At 35.4% G+C, this 22,852-nt stretch overlaps 1 protein-coding gene across 9 annotated transcripts in view; it reads left to right on the forward strand.

Annotated features, from left to right (window-relative positions):
- Window positions 1-22,852, forward strand: part of GREB1L (GREB1 like retinoic acid receptor coactivator) — a 149,556-nt gene that overhangs the window by 35,419 nt on the left and 91,285 nt on the right. The window lies entirely within an intron of this gene.

The raw sequence follows: 22,852 nt of genomic DNA on the forward strand, positions 1-22,852 counted from the left end.
TTAATTTACTATTTTATTTTTAAAATTCTGGAGTTTACTGAAGTATAATTTGTGGAGTTTGTGCCAATATAAGTAAAAAGTTTGAATCCTTTTGCATAATTTTAAATTTCAGTGAGTTTCTCTTCACTAATATTGTGGACAATATGCTTAACATTCAGAAAAACATGCTTAATATTGGGGAAAATATCAATATCGCTTCAATTATTAACACAGCTCTATCTGCAGTACAATGTGGTGAATAGCCTTATTTGTTTTATCTTGAAATAATTGTCTTCATTAAAGCTGGATGGTGTTATATCTTCTTTAAAATTGTGAAATTATGTCTATTAATAATATTAGACTATAATATTAAGGAAACTACATTGTCATACAGTGATCTAATATAGAAGTTAGAATTGGTTTTCCACTTCTTTTTTTTAATTGGCTTTTCTTTTGAGAACAGACAATTGAACATTTTTACATAGTTTTCACACGTAAAGTTGAAGTTCACACTTAAAGCTATTTTTAAATCAGTTGAGATAGGATTTATTTAAAAGGATGTTTCTAAAAGTGAAATGCAAATAAGAAATATAGGATAAACATTTTGGAATCTATTAAGCTACATGGTTTCTAAATACTCACTGTACAATAGGATAGCCATTTAATGCTTTCTCCCTCATCAGACACTTCTGTAAAGGTGTGATGTTGTTTTACTCAGTAGGATGTCATTTGGCTTCTTTGCACTTCAAAAAGATCTAAGGTTACTGATTATGACTTTGCTATTTCCTGTTTAATTGTTATGTACTTAAAAGGACTCCAAGTTTTAAAACCACATGGTAAAGAACACAAGTATAAATCCTTCAGGCTTGTAGGTCTGTAAAGTTGCAATTTCTTTTTCCATTGTTTTTTCTTTTAAAGATTTATATAATGACATTTGATGTGCATTTTTAACTCCATGGAAGATATCCCTAGGGAGAGGCAGCACTTCCATGGAATGCTAAGTCATCGCTTTCTTCTACATGCACAGGAAGAAAAAGGCTCCATTCAAAGAAATGATCCCATGCATTGTCCTTTTTCTTCTTCAGAGGAAATGCAGAAGAGGAATAATCCAAAATCAGAATAATTTGTACAGCAGAACGTTGGTGGCTTGTGCATAAGTTTATTGATGAGATGGACCAAAATGCAAAACAAAACAACACAAAAATCACACGGACCTTTTATTATAGTACTGCTTTTATTATAGTACTGCTAAGGGTCATTTCTTAAATAATTCATTTTTGTTGCATAAGGAAACCAGGTTTTCTTTAAAAATCAATATTGGCTAATCCAGAGCAAAACTAATCTAAGACCCAGAGTTGTTAAGAGTCGGGCAGCATATAAATGTAATAATAATATCTAGGAAAGCATAAGTCCAAATGTATTAAAAACATATTTTATATAAGTTCACTTTACAGCAGTGCATTCATTATACAAATACAGTTAGTCCTTGACTTACAACAGATTGTTTAGTGACTGTTCAAGGTTACAACAGCATTGAAAAATGTGACTTATGACTGCTTTTCATAGTTATGACCTTTGCAGCATCCCCATGATGATGTGATCAAATTCAGATGCTTGGCAACTGGTCCATATTTATAACCATTGCTGTGTCCTAGGATCATGTGATCACATTTTGATCACCTTCTGATGAAGCAAAATCGATGGGGAAGCCAGATTCACTTCACAACCAGGTTGCTGATTTATCAACTGGAATGTCTCACTTAACAGTAGAAACTTTGGGCTCAATTGAGGTCATAAGTCAAGGGCTACCAGTAGTGATTGTTCAGTAACTAAAATACATTTTCCATGCTCCTGCATTATGACTGAGGTAGCTAATACACACAGAAACATGAGTTTTATAACTTCTAAAACAGCAAATAAGATCTCCTACTGAATAATTCTATGTGGTATAAAGGCCTTATACTCCTTTAGAATAGTGATATTTTACGTGAGATTTTCTTTCAGAATAACGTCTGAAAAATACAATAGATACAGAGATGAACTTCTCCTTTCATGTAATACATGGAAATGTCTACTCACCAATCTGACTATAATGTTGCTAAATATTTTCATATCATGAAAACGTAAAGATTTTGATGGTAGTATATAATTCTAGTTAAAGATATTGTTTTGATAATTAGCATATATCAGTGTCAATTGAGTTTTATTTTTAAACACAATTAAAAACTCTTTTATTTTAAAATATTATTTAAATAGATTTTTAAAATTACTTGTCCAGTTGCCCCAGGAAAATGCTGCATAGGAATTAGTGCATCTCCCTGCTTTATGACAATTGTTATTGCTGATCTACCCTTAGCGTTTCCTCCACAATTTGGTTTTGTATACATGGATGGCAACAGGCAAAGAGCTTTGAGAGATAGGTGATGTTGTCATGACCTGAGAGGTTTAGTTTAAAATAGGAATGAGCTAATTTCAACCTGCCAGCAAACAGGCTGTCCTAGGCTCCTGCCTCTATAGTGGCAAAGAACAGAGAATGGGTTGGATAATCCTCCACTTGGGCTTTTGGTTGTCTGACCACTTGCTTCAGCTCCTTTGGAATGTGGCTTCTCTTGATGTTATCCTTGAGAGAATGGCATCCTCAGTAGCTGTGATCTAAGGCCTAAACAATTCCATTAGGATTGAAAGGCATTCAAAACAAAGTGTTTTGTTATGCAAAGGAATGCAAACAAAACCCTCTCTTTGAATAATTGAACAGCTATGTCTTTTTCAAAATTTAGGTGGTTGCTTTGAAAGCGGCTTGTAGTGTTCCTGAACTCATTCAGAGACTGCTAACTGATCAAGATTAGATTGCTCCATTCCAAGATTATGGACCTTGTGATTTTCTTGAACAGAATCAAATACCCACTCATCAAAATGCCTTCAACAAATATGATAGCTTCCCCCTCTGTCGTATATATTTTTTGAATTATGAAGTTTATTTGTCACTGTACTGTAAGTTATTATTAAGAGGACTGATGTATTTGAAAGGCTAAAAAATATTATGAAAAAGAGACACAGCATAGAAATAATTGAGTTGGCTACCTCCCACCATAGACGTGAAAAATGCATAAAAACACCTCTCGTTTATCCAGCATTCATTCATTTGTAATACTGTATATTGATTGAGCAGCATTGAATAAATCATTATCCCTTGAAAATACTGACTGAGGTGGTAAGAACACAAGCACCTAATAATGAAGAAGTCAGACACCTTAATCTTCATCAGATTGAATTCTGTTCTGTTAAATATAATACACGCTCTATGTTTTATGACGCAATACTTTTATACACTTAAAGGTTATTTACTGGCTAGTAACTATCAGAATCCTTTTTAAAAGGTCTTTGTTTTCCAGAAAGGTCTTCCTCCACTTTAGGTCTCTAATAATTGAAGAACAGGGGCAATTTTAGTGGAGCTCTGTGTAACAATTCTACATATCGCTTCCCATATTGGTCTGGAGGGCTCTAAACCTTTGGAACAGAAATTACAAAGGGCTGGAGAGAAAAAGCAGGTCAGAAGTGATTTACAAGTCCTTTTTTTATTTTTACAGCAACCCAGCATGCCTTAATTGATATGTTGAACTCAGTTGATTGATCTCAGAATCCAACCTCCTTTACAGTATTTAGGTACCTTAAATACTTCAGTTGATAGTGCTGCTTGTATTGATATGTACTGTTCAATCATATTTGCTCCCTGTGAAAGCAGGCCAGATTGTTAATCTGGGAACTGGTTTGAAAAGCTGTTCTTGAGCAAATTGCTTCAGGAAGAGAGTCAGATCATTCCCTAGTACAGTAGTGCAAATCCATCTAGTTTGTATTAAACTCATTAACTTTAATGGGGCTTATGCCCTTGTAAATGGGTATTATATTACCCTAAGGCTAATCTTTTTAAGTAGCTATGCACTAGGTTCATCATGTAACACAGCTAGCATATTTAAGAGGCAAATTCAAATTTGAGTGTTGCAGGGCTTGCAACACTTTTAAAGTCTGAATCAAGCTTTAGCCAGAGCCAAGTTACATTATAAAACAGGGGTTTCCAACCCTTCCGGCTTTTGTGGACGGGCAGGGGGTGAATGGTTCTTTGCACAAATGGAGCTGCATGTACTTGTGCACCCTGATTTACATATATATAAATGTCTGCTTCTGAAAAAGGCTGACATTTGTTCTTTTTAAAGTAAAAACAAGAATTTTCAGTGTACTTCTACATGTGCTTTCCATTTATGTTGGACTTAAGCTTAATTTTTCACCAGCCACCACAGGTATAGATCATGCTACCTTTAGAAGATGATGAGATCTATAGGGCTGCATATCCAGGGAATGTTAGCTTGAGGAAGATTGCCTTCATAAAACTGAGATAATGTAATACGTTTTCACTGTTTTTCCAATGGATTTAAAGAATCCTAGTGCAAGAATAAAATTGGCCAATTTAGATTAGTAGGATACTATTTTTTTCATAATCTTCATATCCTTCCCTATTAATTATGCATTTAGAAATTGTGAGAGAAACAGTAAGATTTACATCATGAAATATGAAATGCAAAGTGTCAAGTGAATGGTATTCCTATTGCTGCCTGAAATTTTTTAAGTCCAAATCATTCTGAAGTTTGAAGATGAAATTGCTTTTAAATTTGACAATATTGATGTGTACTGAAAATGTTAATTGGCTTTTCTATCTCCTGTGGGTTAAAAAAAATTAATTGGGTGGGATACTTTTTTTGTTTAACTTGAACAATCACATGTTCCGTGTAAACTAGCAGTGAAGAGTAACTGAACTTCTGTGGTCCTTGTTGCAAACTGTTGGTCTGACAGGTTTCATGGTGGTTTTTTATTTCTTTAAGTAAGGGCAGAGCTGCATGTGCATGCACTGTTCTTCAAAGCCCAGCTGAGTGGGTGGACAGGGACCGCGGGGGCTGGCATTGTTTCTGGGAGAAGGCTATTTAACTCCTTCATGCCTTTTGCTTTCTTTCTTGGATGAAGAGACCTGCGCCCAATGAATTGTTTGACTTGATTTCTTATTAAGGCATTGACACCAGAGTAAAACAATTAGCAGCTGTTTCTTCCTTCTATTTTCTTATGAGACAGGAATTCTGTATGACTACATTGAAAAGGGAAATACCAGAGAATTGGCATAGTTCATGGTTGCAAGTTCCCCTGAGTCCAATTTTGAAACATAAGAAAGAAAATTCTTTATTTTCATGGTGTTCAAAAAAAGTTGTGTTTCCGGGATGCTGGGAAGAGAATCTTTGTTTTGTTTGCATTTGTTTTTACTGAAAGAAATTTTTATTGCCTGTGATATTTGAATTCTACTAATGTGGTGATCCCACATTTCCACTGAGGTTCAGTGGGTGGTGTCAAGGATCTTGCTTTGTGCTAGAATGGATGCTGTGTGTTTTGTTTGAGGGACTAAATCAAATTATCTGCAATGTTTTTAAAATGTGGCATTGACTTTAGAATGTGTTGGGTAACAAGGAGCAAGTCCATGCTTCAGTGATTTAGAACAAGCACTCTGAAGCTTAAGTCTATTTTTAAGTCGAGAGAATCAAATGTATTTTAAGTAGCTACATGATGATAGTGATGTTATCTATTCAGTCATGTCTGATTATTGGCAATTCTATGGGCCAGGTCTCTCACATCTTCTGATATTGCACTAATTCTTTGAAGTAACTACATAAAACAATATTAAACTTATGACAAGAATACACACCAGTTCTGTTTGGCTATTTGGATTATAATTCCAAAAAATCCTATCCAACATATCCAGTGGTTAGGGTTTGTAATCCAACACATCTGAACATCATCTCTCCTTTCCTTAGTTTATTTTAGGCATTACATTGGTATGATGCATGCAATAGGAATGTCATTATAGAATTAATCCTTCACTGTAGGCTTTGAATGTAGATTTTCACTATTCCTGTCATAAATTAAGGAAGCATATCCTGAAATAAACAGCTGCCTTTTAAATGAGGCAGATGTTAATTCCCTCTCTACATGTATTTGCTATGTACCTGTTAAACAAAATTGCAGGGCCTTAAGCCACTTTATCCTCCAGTTTAAATTGCTCTGTGTGTGTGTGTGTGTGTGTGTGTGTGTGTATGAGAGGGGGGGGAGGGGGAGAGAGAGAGAGAGAGAGCTTTTCATCTGAAGTGAAAATCTTGGGTAAAGAATTAACCCCTTCTTTTGCACAATTACCCAAGCCAGATAAGCTCTCCCAAAGTACTATAGTAATGTGGTAAAAAAAAAAAAACAGGATTCTAATAGCATCTAATCCAATCAAGCTATTTTGTTAAAAGGCATAAAGTTTCATGAGCTGCAGCTTCTTCAGATGGACAAAATAGTAAAACTGATACAGGATTTTAAATTTACCAGATTTCTGATTTTTTTATTACCTTAGATTAACACAGTCCTCCTCCTCTGATGTCTGGTAATATAAGTGCATCTACAGCATGATGTTGGATCAGCTTTGTTCCAGTTATCAGAAAAAGATGATTCAACAAGTATGCACAACTTACATGGTTCTTTGTTGTTAACCTTACTGGGTTAAATCCTAACCCACTTGAGAATTGAACATCAAATGGAAGCGAAAAAAGGTCCCTAGTTACCAATACAGTGCTGAAGGGGGTTATTCTGTAATAACTTCCATGTTGTTAACATCAAAAGGAACAGATCAGTTGCAAGATTTTAGTTTGCTTATAATGAGAACCTTAGTTTTGATTGTTTTAAATTACAATTTAAAGTTTTTTCGCTCTTTGAGTTTATTGCGGTAAAATGAAAGAAAATAATTCATTCATATTGTTAAAGTTATTATTCTTGGTGAACTATTTCCATCTCCCTCCATGGGCAAGGATTGGGAATAGATTAAGAATAGGAACAGTACATAGTAACTCCTTTCAAAATGTGCAGTTGTGAAGAAAGAGGACAGGTTTCAACTTCCTACAAGTTTAGAGTATCTGGATCTCTATAAATATGAATAATCCCTGAGATCTATTCTTGATTTATATATGGATATAATCTTCTGTAGGAAATTAAAACACGAGATTCTAAACTTAACTTTTGAAAGGGGAGAGGAGATTTGTGAGAGCAGGTGAACATTTCAGTCCCGTGAAACTTCTTGGCCTCCTTTTTGTGGTTCTGGGAGAAAGCTATCAAGCAGAACATTCACCAGAAAGCAGGAAAAACAAATCTTTTTATGGTGCAAGCGCCAAATCTAAATAGTCAAGGTTATAATGGTGCAGATAAACTTGAAAAGTCCACTCAATCCTCACATTTTGCTTCAGGCTGCTTGGCAGTCTCTCCAAAAGAGTATAAAGACTACCATAAACTTTTGCTGTTGTTCCGGGGCCTGCTAACATAGCTTTCTAAAGACTCTGATCTAACTAGCATTCTCTGGAAACAGATCCCTGAGAAGTGAAATGTTAACCGCAAAGATTAGGTATGTGAGTCCATTAGGAAGGTAATTTTTTATTCAAGAAGAGAAAAATGAATGTAAAAGACATTGCAACACTTTTTTTTATACTTGTATGCATGCAAAAAAATATATGTTTCCATTCACATTTAAGTTGTGGATACTTTTGTGGTAAATTCATCACGAGGCATTTCTTGATTAAATGTGCAGAGTTTTCTCTTTCCATCAGTTGTTATGTCTAAAATTTAATAATGTTTTGTATTTTTATTATTGAAGAATTTATTTATAACTTCCCAACATAATAAGTTGAGGGTTTAAAAAATAAAATAAAGCTATATGCATTGCAACCATGAACAGAATAAAATAATGAAAAGATATAAAACTAGTATAACTGTACAAGTGTTCATTGTCCAAATTATTGTTCTGAAATTCTCTAAAGAAAAAAATCAAAATAATTTTTATAAAGGAAATATTCTGTACCTATATTAATCCTTGAAGAAGGGTTTTTTTTCACCTGCCATATTTGCCTTGGAGCAAGAGCCTGACCTCTTGCCAATTCTTGCTTTGAATAATGCATAGAAAAATATTGGTAATTAGTGTAGACAAAGCAGTGCTCTTCTAACATGTACAGTGATGGATTCAGGCACCATTTTTAGTAGCTGCATTTGTGAATCATTCAAAGTTTCCAAGTACTTTTCAAAAGGAGTATTGGGAAAAATGCATTGAAGTAACCAGAGCATTACATTGCTTGTATGCACATTGAGAACTTATGCACTGGAGACAAATTCCTTGTGTATCCAATCAAACTTGGCCAATAAAAAATTCTAATCTACATGAAAAATGCTTATGTTATTTAGGGATTCCTGTATATTTCAGATTAAATTAAAAAAAAGCTTTTCAGCCGCAAATATCATTTAAGCTTGCAAGAACATTCCCAAACAATGAATTATTATTAAGGAAAACTGCAGTCTCAATTAGAATGGGCCATACTCTGTGGCTCAATAATAAATATTATTGCATACTTCACAAATGATTTGAAAGAGCTGTTTGAAAAGCAATGATCTCTCCCTCCCTCTTTCTCTCCCTGCCCCGTGTGTTTCAAAACACATATAATTTTTGATACATTCAATATATTCAATATAATTTTTGCAGCATGCATAGATATCTTTGCTTCATCCAGCTCTTCTCAGTTGCTTCCCTATAAGTATTTATGTTTAATTTATATAGCCACTCATCTTATATAAATGACTTTGGATATCTTTCCAAATTAAAAATACAAACACAATCCAAAAATAATCCAAAAATAAGCAGAAAATATAATAACATTAAAACAATGAAAACTATTAAAATCCTACTAACAGTATAAAGTAGTGCTCACCAGCCATTCATTTGTTTGAAGTTACAATGGTGTGGAACAGAGAGACTTTCAAAGTTGTGGCTATCACAGTGTCCCTTCTATCATGTGATCTGATTCAGGCATTTGGGAACTGATGCTCATTTAGGATGGTAGCATTGTCCCACAGCCACATGATCACCATTTGAGACTCTCACAGCCAGCTTCTGATAAGCAAAGTCAATGAGAAACTTAGCAGGGAGTTTGAAGTCATGGTTATGTGATGTTATATTTAACGACCCAAAGTGATTTGTTTTATGACCACAGCCAGAACTGATGAATTTCCATTGGAAGTTGGGTGCTAATTTTTCATTTTGTGACAGTGTCACAATAATGACACTGTCACTATTAGCACTCAGTAGAGTTGCTATTCCCAATTGTAACTGCTCTGTAGGCTTCACACCACCATTACCAGATCCCCAAGCCAGATGGCAAAGCTGTGTCTTAAGGCCTTACAGAAGGAAAAGAAAATTGGAGCCTTGTCACAGTGATGTTTCTAAGGGTGGATGCCACAGCAGAAAAATGTCACAGAAGATATTTTTTCATGGGTGGGAACTGTAGCATGCTGTTTCTTCCAGACCTGATGGGGATAGGTAGATGTGACTGAGGAGAGGAATTCCCTCAAATAACATAGCCCCAGCTTAATAAATAATAAATAACATAGTCATGACCAACTTACCACACCAGCACACAAGATATATATAAGCTAAAGAGGAATAGGACAAGAAAATCGTGCTGCTGATGTTACCTAGTCCAATAATGAAACGTTCTGAAACTAAATTGAAACAAGCTTGGAAAGCAAACCACTGCCAAAAACACAGCCCCGTGCCATGTAGTTCTTTATATGGTAGGTCATTACCACCACTTTGAATTGAATCCAGAAAGCAAACAGGTAGCCAGTGCAGTTTGCCAAGCAAAGATGTACTGATCTAGATTTGCATGTAGCTGCCTTTGCCACTGCCTTTTATACCAGCTGAAGCTTCCAGATTTTCTTCAAAGAAGCCCTGTGTCGAGTGCATTAAGTAATCCATGTGACCAGGGTGGGAATGACTGAATGTAGGGTCTCTCAGTCCAGGGGTGGGTGTAACTGGTGCACAACCCAAAGTTGTGCAGAGTCCTTCTTTGCCATGACAGTCACCTGATTGGTAAGTTCTGAATGATCCCCATATTGTGCACATAGTAACTTCCCAGATCCTCATGCCCTCCCAAAATCAAATTTAATCAGCCATGCCAGGGTTGAGCCAAATCCTGTTGTTTCCCATCAAATCTGTACAGTCTCCAGGCAATGAAACAGGATATGAGAGGTATCACTGACTTCACCAGGGGCAGAGAGATTCAGCTGGGTATCATCAGCATATATATACTTCATCCCATGGCTACAGTTGATCTCACCTAATGCCTTCATGTAGATATTAAACAGGAGGAGAAAGCACTTTTCAGCACTCCACAGTATATGGGTGGAGAATGGGACCTCTCTCTCCTGATCAATGAATCAGTTCTGAAGAAGCTTATTGGACGAGAAGGAAATATTAAAAAAAAACACCAAACAATAAATCCAGTTGCCTTTGGGACTTCCTACTCAAAACTAAACTGAATAATATGTGTGCATTAATATTGAAACCTATTCCTTTGTACAAAGGTAATTCCTTTTTGTAATTAATAAAATGTATTTTTCTGCCTTGCTATTCCTGATAGTGCTTGAACTTGTCTGATTTTTAGTTTTGCTGAATGACTTGCAAGATGAAGCTTGTTTAGCTACTCTAGCATATCCCATTGTTTGAGTCTGAATGCCTGCAATCAAGAACTGTGTTTGTAGGGCTCCTTCATCAGTTGGAACCCATTACTCTTTTAAAAGAATGACAAAGAAGCTGCTGTTGAGAGCTATAGGCTGGTGATAAACAGAATTAAATTCAAGAGCTGTAGTTGCTAAGATGAGAGCAATTGCTAATACATTGCTAGTAAATAATATTATAATATTTACTCAGTATGACTTTGACCAATGTATGGAAATAGTCGATAGATAGATAGATAGATAGATAGATAGATAGATAGATAGATAGATAGATAGATAGATAGATAGATAGACAGAGAGAGAGAGAGAGAGAGAGAGAGACAGACAGACAGACAGACAGACAGACACTCTTCCTTATTGGGGGAAGAGTCTGATTTATTTTTTGTCATATTTAGATCATGCTGCTTGTCACTTTATAGCAGAATACTTTGTACAGATCAATTTCATAAAATCAATATTTAGAATGAACTCAGGTATTTTACATAGTTATTTTCTAAATAAACATATTACAAAGGGTGCCATATGATTACATTTACTAGTTTGTGATATAGAATACAGAACATTTTATTGATCTATTTACTACATTGTCCTTTAATTATATGCCCAAAGGTAGTTTATAACAGGGGAAAGCAATATTACTTCTGGGCCACTCTTTAATTTTTGTAACACATTTCTTTCTTTTTTTGCCACTGATGAGCATAAAAGATAAAGCAGTGAGATAGTTATATCATTGTAAAAAGGACTTTTCAGCCCCTTATCAGTGTTTTTACTTTTAATGTTTTCTATTGAAGACTTTTTGTTGTAATAAAACAATCCTGTTAAGCACATTAATTTCCTTATTTCTATATTATGATTTGGACGGTCATAATGGGCTACAGAAAAGGGCCCAATGGATCACAGATTATCCAAATCTGGATTATAATATACATGTAAAAAGTTCCATTGGGCAGATAAGTGCTATTAAGAAAAATAAAATCACTTGCAATAAGAAGCAATGCAATTTTCTGTAATTGCACTTCCTTGTAATGGACTTACCAGTACTAGCTCCCAACACACCCCAAAAATTAATGGAACACAAACTATGAGGATCATAATGTAGAAGAAACAGTAATATATATATAAATGCAAGGCAAATCTTATATTTTATTTTCTTCTCTGCATTTGTTAAATCTCCCTGTCAGGTTACCACCCATTTGCCAAATGCATATATCCTTATGCCCCAGGATTTTTTTCATTTTCAATCAATTAGTTAAATAGTTTGAAAAAGGTTGCGGTGTGATTTGATGCAGAGAACTGATTAAATGAAAATTGTATACGAAATATGTGTTTATGAAACATAAGAATAACAACAGTAACTCTCTTCAAATCTCCATATGTTCACACTGTCCTTTCAATGAAATATGACTGGATTTAGAATCTGGTTTAGCATAATCAGCTAACCTCCACTTGGTTCTTTTAGATTAGCTCAAACAGCACAATGGTTGGTTGGGTAACCATTATATTTGTTTAACTGCTGTAAAGTAAGTTTCCACCAATAGCTTCTTACCATTTGGCAAAAGAGTGTTGCATCATCCATCATTTAGGCCTCTCCCTCCCGCTGTCTCAGCTGATAGGCAGATCTGCTGATGTTTTTAGTTGGTAAGAAGAGATCAGGAAGCAAGAAAGATGGATCAAAACAGACTCTGTCCTGTGAGGAAATCAGAAAACTGTTTTGTCAAAGCACTTCTTTGTCAAGGCTGCCAGAGATTAATTGTGCTCATGCACACACAACATTTCCCCTACTTGGGAAGACTAGCATGTCATCCTTCTGATCTGTGACAGGACAGGAACTCCAAAGAAAAAAGACTTAATTGTCCTTACCTTGCAGTTTTCTAAGCATCTTTGAGGGTATTTAGAAAACATTCATCACATTATTTGCCTCAGTCCACGATTGTTCAAAAAAGGCTGTGGACTGATTCTAAGGCGGATTTCCATTCCAGGCATCTTTAAAGGAACTAAATCCTTTAATCTTTAAGAAGAAGAAAAAAACCTTGCTTGTCTTTTTCAATTCTATTCTTACCATTTTGAAATGTGAAATTAAATAATGCCATTAAATAATGATCCAGGTGCACATGGGTTAATAAAGTAGCAACAGAGAAAAATTCACATTAAGCAAGTATCTAACAGGTTGTAAAATAGATGTTAAATGAGATGTAATTATCTAAATTGTAAAGAAAATAGAAGCCTTATTTCAAAACAACTTTTTAGAAATCTGAAATGCCATGCCAGATTCTATACATTTAGAGCACAACTTTTTTTAAAAAAAAAAATCAAAATTAGAGTTTGAATAAAATGCAGATTTCTGTCAGAAAACAAGAACTTGCTAATTATTGAATGGTTTGCTTTTTGCCAGCTTTGAGTACTCCTTGCTCCTCTCTCCAAAGGAGAACATAGTGTCTGTTTTCAAATGTACAGTTTCCAACTTAATGAGAAGTCTGCTGCATGTGTTAGGTGTACAGTCTTCAAAAGTATACAGAAAGAATATTAATAACCTCTGTTATTGAAATACGGTTGTGAGTTACTTGAATAACTTCTTAAAACGCCCCTTCTTTATAAGTTTTTTTTACTTTTTCTAACAGATAACATTTTGCATTTACAAGAAATAAAGTTCGTTGTAAAAATGTAAAATAATGTAAAACTATATTTTAGCATAGTGCCTCCTGAGATGTGTTTTTTAACTTCCCAAACTAATTTAAATCTTAGATTTCTCTAGGGCTTCCCCATCCACATGCTAACTAGGCCCAAACAAAGATGCTACAACCTGCAGAGAAATAACCAATTCAATCTTCTTTTCCTACTTTTGCATTCAACGTTTCACATGGTGTGGCTGAGGAGTATGCATGAGCCAATTGGTTCTGCTCTCTTAACAAATATCATTATTGAAGTCTCTTACAGATTAGGAATTCCAGAATTCAAACTATGGACAAGGTTGATTTGAATGGCTCCCTCCTTTGAAATGTGAGTTCCCCAGCCTGTGGAAGGATGTGGGAATTATAAGAAAGAGATGTAGAAGGAGGGCTAATGAGATCAAGGATGGTGTCATTGATGTGGGAATAGGACTATTGATTTACTAGTGCAGTAAAAAGAACGTATACTCCATTTGCTGTTTTATAACGTTCTTGTACTTCTCTAACTTTGGTTTATGTAAACTGCCCTTAATCATATTTGTATGCAAACCAAAATGAATGAAAAGAAGGACTGGGGTGACATGATAGCAGTGTTCCAGTATCTCAGGGGTTGCTACAAAGAAGAGGGAGTCAGCCTATTCTCCAAAGTACCAGAAGGCAGGTCAAAAAGCAATGGGTGGAAATCAATCAAGGAGAGTAGCAACCTGGAACAAAGGAGAAATTTCCTGACAATTAGAACAATTAATCAGTGGAACAACTTGCCTCCAGAAGTTGCGAATTATCCAACACTGGAAGTTTTTAAGAGGAGATAAGACAACCATTTGTCTGAAATGGAATAGGATTTCTTGTCTGAGCAGGGTGTTGGACTAGAAGACCTCCAAGGTCCCTTCCAATTCTGTCATTCTATATATTTATATTCTAGGCCCATCAGTCAAGGACTGAGGCATTGAGAGCCATAATGAGATGCACAATGAGAGGAAGTTTGGTCTAATGATTAAGGCACTAGGCTAGAAAACAGAAAGCCCTGAGTTCAGCTTTTCCTTTAGCCATGAAAATCGGCTGGGTGACTTTGAGCCAGTCACTCTCTCTCAGCTCAATCCACCTCACAGAGTTGCTGTGAAAAATAGAAGAAGGAAGGTATTGGATATGTTTGCTGCCTTGAGTTCTTTGTAAAAATAATAAAAGTGGGAATAAATACACATAAAATAAATAATTGATCTCTGATTGTTAGATCTGTGTTTCCATCCACAGAAAAAAATTTTTTTTAAAGTGTGCAAAGCTTGTTTGTGTGTCGTGTATGTTTGTAAACAAATCTCCTTTCAGTATGAAAAAACCTGAAATTTAAAAATTCATATGAACGTTCTGTTTTTTAATTGTAGTTAACCTTCCCACAATTTATTGTTTGCGTTCTGTGGATTTATTTTGAGAACCACCATTTAAAAACATCTGATCAATTTCTAATAAAATCTCTTAATATTATAGACAAGGGTAATTTATTGCCGTATCCTGTAGCAAGAAAGAAAATCAGCTACAAGTTGGATTCACAGGGAAGGATTTGTGGAATGCTCTGTTGTTTTCTGAGCAAATAGAGAGAGAATGCTGGCATGGGCAGGGTTGTGCTGACCTTACCTAGTAGTCTATCCACTGACTGACATGTTTCAAAGGTTAAACTAACTGTGGTAGAAATGTAATCGGTAGCATACTGGCAAGTTTCCAAACCACCCTGGAGAATGCAAAAGACAACAATGATGGCTTTTGAGGTAGAGATGAAGAAGGTGGAGGTGTATACATGAAATTCAATATCTGGATCTTTCTCTCTATTTGCCCCATAGTCTGCTTCACAATGGAAATTGTTATTTGAGAAAACTACGTTCATTTTGTATATATATGGTCACCATTTGCAACCTTTGCTGCCTGCTTCCAATTAGCAAAGTCAATGGGAAGCTGACAGGAGGCTGCAAATGACAACCATGTAACATTTCACTTTGTAACTTTGCTTAATAATGGCAACCAAAAGTGCCAGAACTTGCCATCTCTATTGGAACTAGATCTCTAAGTGACATTGTCACCTGTCTTTGCTCTTTATAACTGTAATTCCTGTCGTTAACTGAGGACTGCCTGTAATGAATGAGCCTGAGGGTTCATTTGCAATAAGATACAATACAATCAGTCTTTTCAATACTGAGATAGGGAAAAGAAGGGAAAAGTTGAATTGTGCAAAGCAAACCCCCCTTCTCTCCACCCCACTGCAGTTGTCTGGCAGTCTGCCACAGCGTGTAGTTTAAGAATTTGCACTGACACATGAAAGGGCTGTCCTTGAATGCTTTGCACCACCATATTGTCTAGACTAGAGCAGGGGTGTCCAACCGTGGCAACTTAAAGACTTGTGGACTGGCTGAGGAATTCTGGGAGTTGAAGTCCACAAGTCTTAAAGTTGCCAAGGTTGGACACCCCTGGACTAGAGCAATGTGTCTCAGCTTCAGCATTGTTAAGATAAATTTATCAGCTGGGACAGTTGGGCTACCAAATTCTGGGAGCTGAAGTCCACACCTCTTAAAGTTGATGAGATTGAGAGGTATTGGTGTAATATATAAACGCTCCCTGCATTTCTACATAGAGCATTTTTGTTTCAGGCATCTCAAGATAAGAGAGAATAATTAATTTTGGGTGAAGCAGAGCAATTGTAAGACCAGTTATAAGCACTGATGCAGATTTTCTGGAATATGTTGAATTGGCATTTCCTCCTCCCCCCCCTCCCCAAAAGAGATTGGGAAGTTGACAAGTTTATTGGACTAATATTCACTAAACAAAGTTTAAAAATAATTTAAAACCAATTTCATTTTTCAGACTGTACCTCATTTTTTCCAATAATTGAAAAAAATTGAGCTGAAATATTCCGTTTAAACTAGCAAGCTTAATTTAATGTTACAGCCAGACAAGTTCAAATTTTTACTTAGGCCACATCCAATGCAACCACTGGCTTCCAACCTTATTATACGGCTCTTTTGCATAGCTGTGACAACTCAGTTGGACTTTGATGGATGAGGAAGAAGAGGAAAGAGGGACAATGGGAAAATGGGAAACGTGGAACTCTGCTGAGCATCCTTCCAGCTGTCCTCCACATTCTCTGCCATTTTCTTTTACAACAAAAACAAGGATAATTCTGTAGGGTAACAAAATCATCCCTCCATCCATTCCTGAAGAAGAAAAGGAATGAGAAGAAAGTGGGAGCTCCCATTTTGCCCTCAGCTTCAGAGAAGATTTTACACAATTGTTTTCACAGCATGCAAGCCAAATGTTAATCACCGCCTGATCCCAACTGCAGTTAGTACTCTGCTTTTAGATTCATGTGGCTCCTGTACTTGAAGCCTTAGAAAACATTCTCGCTGAAGTAGTTACAAGCATATAGCAACCTCATACATAAAGTCCTTCTGGAAGTTTAAATCTAAAGGAAAAATGGAAGTAGTGAAAACTGTAAACGTATTAAGTTCCACAGAAAAGTGTTGTTTCACTGTGGGGTATGTAACTTTAAATGGCATATACATTTCTGTACTTCTTAGGTGAAATCCCACTGAATGATATTGATGGTATTCTCAGAAAGTTTCAGATGGATTGCGATTATTAGTCTTGTAAAACACAGCTAATAAGATTCTTAAAGTAATACATTACTTTATTCCTATATTTATAGATGTAAAATATTCCACTGTAGAGCAATAGTTCTTGCTACTAAAATGTCATATTTTGCACCTAGGAGGAGGTTAATACTATGTCTTGAGTCATCTAAATAATAGCATTTGTAAAATAATGACAAGATAATATAAATAAAAATCTGCACTCAATGAAGGGGTGGGGCAGTAAAAAAAGATATGAGACACTTTTAAAAATAAAATTAAGTGAGTTAAATGGGAGACATTTTTCCATAAAACGTCATTATATATATTTGTCAGTACTAAATTAACTATTAAATTTATACTCTGTACTTTCAATTTCAAGAATTTTCAGGGTAAAAAAAGTAAAATACAACACAAAACTGTACAATAGAAATGTGTAACTGCTGAAACAATTGTGTGGTAACTAAATAAATTCAGTATTAGGACCAGGCAATCTTCAACATATTATGTACTAAAATTGAGGAGCTACCAATGAGAAGATGTACTTTTCAGATAGCAGATGCTTTCTGTTTGTTGAAATAAGAGAAAATGGTACAAACATGTTTCTGCTGACATTGTTATATACAAGCAAATTGTATGCAGTGGGACTGGGTTGTTTCAGATGAATATGTGGTAAAGCAAGAAATTGATAAGAATGAATGAAAGTATATATGTGTATAAAAATATGAGTTACCTCTACAAAAGAAGTCCATTGGTGTGAATTGATTATGGAGAGAGAATGAGGATAATTATACATATCATGAATGAATGATAAAATGAATTTATGAAGGAAATGTGAAGAGGTAAGTGAAGATAAAGCTATGATTGCATGGAATGGATGAGATTCTTAAAAAAACAGAAATAACATGTTTAAGCAAAATATGAATCATATAACCAGCAGGTGGTCATGGTAGAAGCAAGATTGCTTTGCAAGAACAGAAAGGAAGGAGAGGTATAGTGAATGGTGTTATAAGCTTTTTAAAAGTTTTCTTTGAATGCTACTTCTTAGTGATTTTCTGTGATCTGCATATAGTTACTCCAAAGAAGAACTTGGAGATGAGTATGTATGTGTAATATTTTTTTAAATGATGTTGCAGTTACAAGACATATAAGTTATTCATATAGAAGCATCTATTATACCTTGTTTTAAAAGGTACATAATCTGTTTTTAACTGTTTATAGCCATCAGATATCTTAGATTACAGTATATGAACCAGCTCTTAGGACTCTCAAAGTTACTTAAGTATTTTGTTACTGAGGACTCACTAACCTAGTTTAACTTTTGTGGCTAACATGTTTTAAAATAGCCTAAGGTCTGCTTAGAGTGGTTTCTCTTGTAAGGGTAAAAAAAGGTTTTTTAAAAAAGTGAGCATTTGATGGCATGTTTATAGGAATTGATGGTTGAGAAGCAGGGTGAGGCACAAGAAAGCGTCTGCAGTAATGATCTTTCATAAATCAAACTCAAAGGCATCTGGAATAGCACTTGAGTGCATCCATTTGCTCATTCTTTCTTTCCAGGAAAAGGCCTTCTTGCAATTCTTGAGTGCTGTCTCCCTCCTGAGTACTGACTGTTTTACTGGGTCAGCAACTAGGGTCAGGGCTTTCTGTCCAACTCAAGAGAAACAGTAAATAATGGCTGAATATAGAAAATAAAACAACCGGTTGTGCAGTCAAACAAAAAAGGCAAGAACAAAAGCAGTCTGGAATTAGTAAAGGAACTGATCTACGGCTTTTGACTTCTTTCTTTCCAGGAACTGACAAGGGCATTATAACACGGAAAAGCTGTTCTGTAGGATGTTGTACAGATGCATGCTTCCTGTGGAACAGAGTTATTGGTCATAACTGTACCCGGCCTTGTTTGTTTGCCCACTCTTAATTTTACCACTCAGAACTCATAAAGGTATTTTGAGCTACATGCTCTGGAGATAATTAGCTTAAGAGAGCTTTATGGAACCTCTTTTCCCTGGCTGTTTTACAAAATGCTTTAATATGATCTTAATTCTGTAGCTTTTTTCATAATTTCATCATTCATTCGGTAGCTTCAAACAAGCATTTCTGTTAGAAATCTTAAAAGATATGAATTGGAATGAACTTTTGCACCACAGGGATAGGAGCACAGAAGACAATTGATTTATGGGTATGTTTATCAGTGGTGTATCTCTCTTAATGCTATAGACTTTCAGCTTTCAACATTCCTTACAGATTGGCAAATTTGGCTAAGGCTTCTAAAGTTTGTAGTTTTGCCCTTCTGGAGACATACAGGTTGCCTCTTTCTAATGTACTAGACTTCAGGAGATATGCTGCATTTAGCATTCTTTGTTATGTCCTAAAATTCATTATTTGAGGCTTCTTCATGGACTGTTGGCTTATGATAAAGATAAAGACTATTCACTGACGAGAATAGTTATATTGAACCAAACTGATGTCCAAGTAGCTTTGTTGCTTGTTTTTCAATTTTATAAAACACAGACTGAAAATTCTGGGATTTATATTCCTAGTAATAACAGGAAAAAGATAGGAAAATATATCTCATATCTAATATATTCTTATTATTCACATAACTAATGGTAAGGGATTGAAACAGAAATTATTGGAAAAGTATAAAAATGCTCCTTGTCAATATTACAAACACATACAGTTCTATCTGTTTCCCCCTTCCACTTGAAAATAATGAAAATTAAGTACCAGTATGTCATTGTTAATGAAAATTGCAAAAGCAAAGAACAAATCCTATAACATTTGCAAGTTCTTTGCCCATGTTCCAAACAGTCTCTACCAAATAAATCAGTATTATCAAGGATATTACAGAATGCAAGGTCTCTGTTTAATTAAATCAGATCAAAAAAGATACATGGGGTTAAGCACTTTCTGATGACATTGTACTACTAGTAAATATTTTCATTGTCAACCAAGTAAGTTCTATACAGTAGAACATTCTCCCAGTTAAATATGTTTAGGATTGCAGTATAAATAAGAACTCAAGGCATGATTAAATATGCTTAATGTTAAAGGACTTTATGCAAACCTTTTGGTCAATGATTAACTTTATTTACATAACTATAATCAATATAACACTGTAGTTAGTTCTTGTAAAATGGGGCTGATTTCCTTTTGCATTATGTGAATCATCGCTTTATTAAACTGAGAAGCTGAAATTAATGTGTTGCAGTGAATTGGATACCAAACTACAAAGATTACAGCATCTGAAATTATAATTTCAAAGAAAAAAACAATTAGATTGCCTGGAAGCAAGATTTATTTTATTTATTTATTTTTATTTGTCAATTGCTTACAAGATAATAGGTATGAGTAAAAACATAGTTATGAATACATGGATACATATAAGAAAAATAAAACATATATATAAAAGAAACAATAGGACAGGGACAGTAGGTGCACTTATGCACGCCCACTACAGACCTCTTAGGAAAGGGGTGAAGTCAATAGTAGTAGTCTAAGGTTAAAGTTTTGGGGGTTTGGGGAAAAAAACACAGAGTCAGGTAGAGTATTCCAGACATTGACCACTCTGTTGCTGAAGTCATATTTCCTGCAATCAAGTTTGGTGCAATTAACCTTGAGTTTGTATCTATTGTTTGCTCTTGTGTTGTTATGGTTGAAGCTGAAGTATTCATTGACAGGTAGGACATTGCAATGTATGATTTTATGTACTATACTTAGATCGGACCGAAGGCGGCGTAATTCTAGGTTTTCTAGGTCTAGAATTTCAAGTCTGGTGGCATAAGGTATTCTGCAACGAGTAGAGAACTCTTCTTGTGAAATATTTCTGGACTTTCTCAACTGTGTTAGTATCAGATACGTAATGTGGGTTCCAGACTGATGAGCTGTATTCAAGTATAGGTCTAGCAAATGTTTTGTATGCTCTAGTTATTAGTATAATATTACCAGAGAAAAAGCTACGTAAGATTAGATTAACAACTCTTAATGCCTTTTTGGCTATGTAGTTACAGTGGGCTCTAGCACTTAGGTCATTTGAGATGAGTACTCCAAGATCCTTGACAGAGTTTGGATCATCAACAAGGTCTTGACTATTCAGCCTGTATTTTATTTTCTGATTTTTTTTTTGCCAATATGTAAGACAGAGCATTTATTTGTTGAGATTTGAAGTTGCCATTTGTTTGACCATTCTGATACATATATGGTCAAGGTCTTTTTGAAGGGTAGCAGTATTGTCTGTGGTGTTGAATAGCTTTACATCATCAGCGAAGAGAACACAGTTGCTCTTAATATGATCACAGAGGTCATTTATGTAGAGTATGAAAAGAGTTGGTCCTAGAACACTGCCTTGGGGGACACCACTATTGACAGGTACAGAATTTGATAGGACACTCCCAATTTTGACCATTTGTTGTCTATTTGATAGGAATGCTTCTATCCAGTTATGCAGGTGTCCAGAGATACCGTAAGATTTTAGTTTTAGGAGTAATTTGTCGTGTACCACTGAATCAAAGGCTTTACAGAAGTCTATATAGATTGCGTCTATTGTTTTGCCCTGATCGAGTTGTGTAGTCCATATGTTTTTGCAGTGTAAGAGTTGCAGATTACATGATAGTTTTTCCTAAAACGAAATTGTTTATTAGAGAGTAGGTTGTTTGTTTCTAAGTGGAGGATAATGGGTTGATTACTAATTGATTCCATTACTTTACAGGTGACGCAGCATAAAGAGATTGCTCTTTAATTTTCAACTAGGCTGGGGTTTCCCTTTTGGAAGATGGGAATGACTGTGCCTTGTGACCATAGTTTTGGCAAGGAGCTGGTCCTGAAAGATTTTTTCAAAAATTATGCTTAGAGGTTCGGATATGGCAGTGGGTAGCTTTTTTAAGAAGTAGGCACATATTCTGTCCGGTCCAATAGATAAGAGATGGTTTTAGATTGCACAGTGTCTTTTCAATAATGTCCTCTGTAAAATCAATATGTCTTAGATCATTGGAAATGATTCCCTGCAATAACATTTTATAATAAGACTATCATTCAGTTTCATGCCTCAGATCCCGTCCAAGTATAGCTTTTGGTTGCCAAGAAACTTTCATTAGGTTAATGAAGATCATGTATTTTACCTCACACTCAGGGGTGGAATTCAATTTTTTTAACAACCGGTTCTGTGGGTGTGGCTTAGTTGGTGGGCGTGGCTTGGTTGTCCTGTATCTGGGTTGACATGGCTTGGTGGTCATGTTATTGGCTAGGCATGGCCAACTCAATATCACTCACATCAAGGCATGCATCTCCTCGCCTGGCCTTTCATGACTGTGGGGATGCTGCAACAGTCGTAAGTGTAAAAAATGGTCATAAGTCACCTTTTTCAGTGCCATTGTAACTTTGAATGGTCACTCCACACAAGCAAAGTACCAACAAAAGAGGGGGGAAAAAACTCCAGAGAAGTTCCTGAGACAGGAAGTCTAGTCCTGCCAAGAATGTAATTAGGGTTAACAGAGAGGCAGTTTTTGTAAGCAACACCAGAATGTTTCCTTCCTGCCTTCCTTGCAGGATTAGGCCAGTAATTTCTTCTAACAGCTGGTTCTCCAAACGGCTTAGAATGTTAACAACCGGTTCTAGTGAATAAGTGCAAACTGGTAGAATCCCACCCCTGCTCACACTGAAAACCATTCCTAGACTACTGTATAGTCTAATACCTGAATTGTACCATATCCAACATTTGTGTTTCTTTAGGCATACAATTTATACTTCAATTTTGCAATTGAAATTCTAATACGGATATGACCTACATAATTGGTCATAAGTCAAGGAGTTCAAAATTTATGTTGCTCAACAAGACATTTGTTAAATGAGTTTTATCCCATTTTACGACTTTTCTTGCCCCAGTTGTTAAGTGAAACATTGCAATTGTTAAGTTTGTAATGGTTGTTAAGTAAATCTAGCTTCCCCATTGAGTTTGCTTGTAAGAAAGTAGCAAAAAGT

The sequence above is a fragment of the Pseudonaja textilis genome, chromosome 3, assembly GCF_049901715.1.
Source record: "Pseudonaja textilis isolate UNSWEBS1 chromosome 3, rPseTex1.2, whole genome shotgun sequence".
Lineage (NCBI taxonomy): Eukaryota > Metazoa > Chordata > Lepidosauria > Squamata > Elapidae > Pseudonaja > Pseudonaja textilis.